Source organism: Orbicella franksi, chromosome 4 (genome assembly GCF_964199315.1).
Source record: "Orbicella franksi chromosome 4, jaOrbFran1.1, whole genome shotgun sequence".
Lineage (NCBI taxonomy): Eukaryota > Metazoa > Cnidaria > Anthozoa > Scleractinia > Merulinidae > Orbicella > Orbicella franksi.
Window position 1 is genome coordinate 717192 of NC_138148.1, and position 4509 is coordinate 721700.

The following is a 4509-nucleotide window of genomic DNA, read 5'->3' on the forward strand; positions in this document are numbered from 1 at the left end:
GGGTCAGTGTTTTCGGGTTACCTTGATAAATCCGTCCTGATTTGATGGACATCGTTTAGCTTGCCGAAAGTCGTTTTCTTAGGATTTGCATTAGTCCACTAGTTGAGTGATACTAATCAGTGATAGTTATAATGGTAATAATCGGTCGGTGCTACATGACTGCAAGCAGGTACTTTAAAATTGGTTGCTGTGAAGTTTGTTTCGTCCCTAAGACGCGAAAGTACAAGTTGTTTAGCTTTATGGTTAATTAAGACTTGTTAGAAATAGTTCACGCCGGGCTCGCGTGCGCTGTGAATGTGAAAGGAAACTTTGGTGCTCGCTGTTGTTTAAAACTGTGCAAATAAAAGTGCAAAGCAATTTTCAAAATGGCGGCTGAACATGCTATTTTCAATGCTACTAAAGCCCTGCGTCCTCTACGTAATGAAGTCGATAATTTCTTTTTGTTTGAAGAAGTGAAAGCAGCCCTCGCTTCAATTATTGAAAAACGCCGTGTGAGCCAAAACTCTTTGAAACGACGGAGCTAAAATGTCACGAATTCCAGCATCAGCACTCCTCGAAGGAGAAGTCCAGATTTGGCTAAAGATGCTCCACAGGCGCCTCAGTCCAAGAATTAAGGCCCGCAGTGCTTGGACCGTGGAGTTCAAACGGGCGATGTCTTCGGAAAGTTTATCTTTAATTTTACAGGGTGTGAAAAAGGCCTGTTCCGCTCATAGTGTTTCGTGCAAATAGTCCAGCTGTTAAGGGACAAAATTGTTCGTTTTTTGATAAAAGCATCAAACTTGGCAGGGTAGTTAACCTCCATAAGACAAATATTTCCTTATATGGAGCCATGCCAAATTTGCTTCCAGAACCATGGAATGCGCATGTCAAAAATATAGTATACAAGGCCCTTACATGGGAACGAGGCTGATGCCAAATACCGCTTATTTTGGCCTTCTGGGACTACTATGCCTAGTATCTTGCTTTTTTTTTAATACAGCAAATTAACTAATGCTTTTGAGTCTTAAATTATGTCACGTGACCATTATTTTCAATTACCAGCAATAGGCACTGATGAAATCATTACCATTTTTTACGTGCCAATTTTATCATTTGCAATGTAGATTCTATTGTCTAGAGTAGGAAATTCAAACCTTAAATGTATGTTTGGGATGTACCAAAAACTTAATATCACAACTATGCATCAAATCAAGGCCGAGATACAGAGACAATTTATATAGGTTTCATTGACATGATTTTCTTGAGTTACTTGCTTAGTGTGATTGAGACACCTTCTATTTCGCGTTTGAGACTTTCAAATATGCTGGAATACATCAGGTATGTTACAATAAACACTTGCTGAACTTTTTGGTCTGAAGGAAACGTTTTGAAAAACAGCTTTCATTGGCTATAACGTTCCTATGCCTGCCTTTAAAAACACTAGCTGGATAAAGGTTCTTTTAGTTGCAATTTCCACCACAATTGCACAAACCGGTACAGTCAAGATTAGTCTTCAAGCATATATTAATAACTTACAACAATATTCTACTTGTAAACCTGATTTCCATGAATGCCGTGTGTTTAAAAATTACGATAGAGAAAGCGTTTAAATTGACTTAATGAACCAAACTCTCTAATGTTACAGGGTAAGCTGTTGCAAAGGGTTACACCGCTGTAAAACTATTTTTCATGTAGTTAGTTCTCGGAAAGGGAACAACAAGTTTGTTAACCGAGTCCCTCAGGGCATAATTTGATTCATTTCGCGTTACAAATTTAGAAGTGAGATATTCGGAAACCAGACCGTTTAAAGACTTGAAAACCATTAATTAGGGCTTTCTGAATTTGATGTTGAAATTGCAAGTCTTTCCAGCTGAGTCTGTAAAACAAGGAATCGACATCAGCGTCACAGCGCGATGACGTTATTACTCGTGCAGCGCAGTTTTGTTGTTTTCGTACCTTGTTAGATAATGTTTTGCCACAATTACCCCAGATTAGGTTGCAGTAATCAAAGTGAGGTTGAACTAGAGGCACAAATGGCTTAACTCGCTTTAGGGCTCCAATTGCAGTTCTAAGCGATCTTTTTGCACATTTTATCAGTGTGGGAATGCCATGTTAGATTTTCATTGATATATACTCCAAGTGATTTCACAGAGGAAACTTGTTCAATCGGAACATTATCAATTCCGTTTTTGTAGCGTTCAAGGGAAGTTTGTTAGACACAAGCCATTTGCTTAGCTTTTCAAGGTCGTGATATAGACTAGACTGAATCAGACGCAAACCAGAACCAGCATAAGTGATGTGGGTGTCATCATCATGCATTCTAGGTACGCTAAACGATAGACAGTTACGCAAATCGTTAATATAAATTAGAAATAAAAGAGGACCAAGGATGGTTCCCTGTGGCACACCACATTTAAGAGTAGATAAGTCAGAGAGAAAGCCATTAACGGAGCACCGTTGTGTGCGATTAGTCAAATATGATTTAAACCAATCAAGAGTTTTCCCATGAGTTCTACACCGAAATTAGTTATATCCCGTTTAGTTAAGCCAGACTTTCGTGCGGAAATTTTTTTCTGAGAATTTTACCACTGTAACCTGATGAGTTAGTTATGTCAGAAATGTAAAAAAAGTGGGGGTTCACCGAGAACATGCCCGAAAGAACACCCTAAATCTGAAAAAACCGGGCTTCGTTAGCGAATAAGGCCACAGTGTCTGTAAGCCCAAAAATATTGCAAGTAGATCTTTGAAATGAAATGTTCTCTGCCAAATATTGTTTCAGTGGACCTATTAGGTGAATTTAGTAAACTGGTGAGGTTCCTTAAAGAACAAGTTCGCATGTAGCGACCATAGTTTCACGCGCCTTGCAGCCGCAAGATGGCAGGATCCGATGTCCCATGGGCAGAAATCGTTTTAACTTCCCACATTGATTTTCTGTTCATTTTTGGACGATGTGGAGATAATGGTAAATAAAATCTGTTTCTGGAAAGAAAAGTAGGGGTCACGGAACGTCCAAGATCGTTAAATCCAGGCAAAGCTGTAGCAATAGCCATCTGTCCTATCATTGCTTATTTTATTACTTAGCGCGAGCTCTCATGCATGACGTGACTTGTGAATTTGCATGCGCAGTAAGGATGCGCAGAAACAATTAGTGCGATTAGTGCTAAACAATTAGGTGGCTCCCTAAAGTATTTACGAACACCCTTCCTATGGAGCGCGAGTTAGAAAAGGAAACTTAGTTAATTTCTCTTAACGTTTTCCCTGTAGAGATTTACCAGTTGGTTAGCTCAATTGGGAGAGCGCCGGACTGCTGTGCGGGAGGTCGAAGGTTCGAGCTCCAGACCGGACCAACACTCAGGGTCTTAAAATAACTGAGGAGAATGTGCTGCCTTTGTAATTACGTCTACAAATGGTTAGACATTCAAGTCTTCTCGGATAAGGACGATAAACCGTAGGCCCCGTCTCACAGCACTTCACTGATCTGGTTCTTGTGGGACGTTAAAGAACGCATGACACTGTTCGAAAAGAGTAGGGGACGTAGAATCCGGTGTCATGGTCTATCTGACTTATGCCGGTCATTGGTCTGGGGTGGGTAAGGTGAGATCATACATGGACTGAAGTGGCTGCAAAGTGCGCCTTCATATGCTGACGTCCGATCTCACCCCTCTGGTTCCTCCGCAATTCAGCCTCTGGCTGCAAGGGAGGAAATTGGCACCAACTATCTATCTATCTATCTATCTATCTATCTATCTGGGTACTGTAAGGGTTATTTTTTGGTTGTCAATTTTTGGATTAAGGCCGTTACTATGGCAACACCTCATCTAATGACAGGCAGATATATTCCTCATTTTGGCCTAAACTGTTTTTATACTTTGCCACATCATGGAAATGATGTTGCGTGACATTTTGAATTGATAAAAAGTCAAGGTTGTTCAGACGGTTTTTTCCAATATTCTGTAATTTTTCATTCTTCTAAATATATTAAGTTAGCTCGGACAGATTTTAACAAAATAGGGTATTTTATAGGAATTATATGTGGCTACAACTGAGCCAAATTAAACAAAAAAAACGCAGCGAAGGAAACGCGAGAAAATTCACAGTCAGTTTTGCTTTTTGTGCTCATGTTGACGTCATAAAAATCGAAAAACACTGACGTTTTCCTTTGAGCGCGCGCAGATTACTTGAGCTTTCGTCCTATGCGTGCAATCGTAAAATTATAGTAAGCCACCTTAAGTAAATCACTTCAATAGCCAACATAGATCCATGCCTTGTCTAATCCTCGATTTGATGAAGAGCCCCAATATGACACTGTACATGCCGAAACGCAAGTTTCCAAGTTTGAATCTCTGATGACTCTATATGTAATGTTCAAAATGATTACTTCTTTTTATTTGCGAGGAAAAGCGAGGAAGTATAGAAATAAAAATTATTAATCGTATTAATGCAATATTCGGTATTATTTTGTTTATTGAAAATGATGGTCACGTGACTAATCACGTGACAAATGTTTAGACTCCCAGATACTTTATAAGT

The 4509-nt window shown here is 39.5% G+C and overlaps 1 pseudogene; it reads left to right on the plus strand.

Annotated features, from left to right (window-relative positions):
• The first annotated feature begins 328 nt into the window (after positions 1–328).
• LOC145485768 (uncharacterized) overlaps positions 329–4509 on the plus strand; it is a 12864-nt pseudogene continuing 8683 nt past the window's right edge.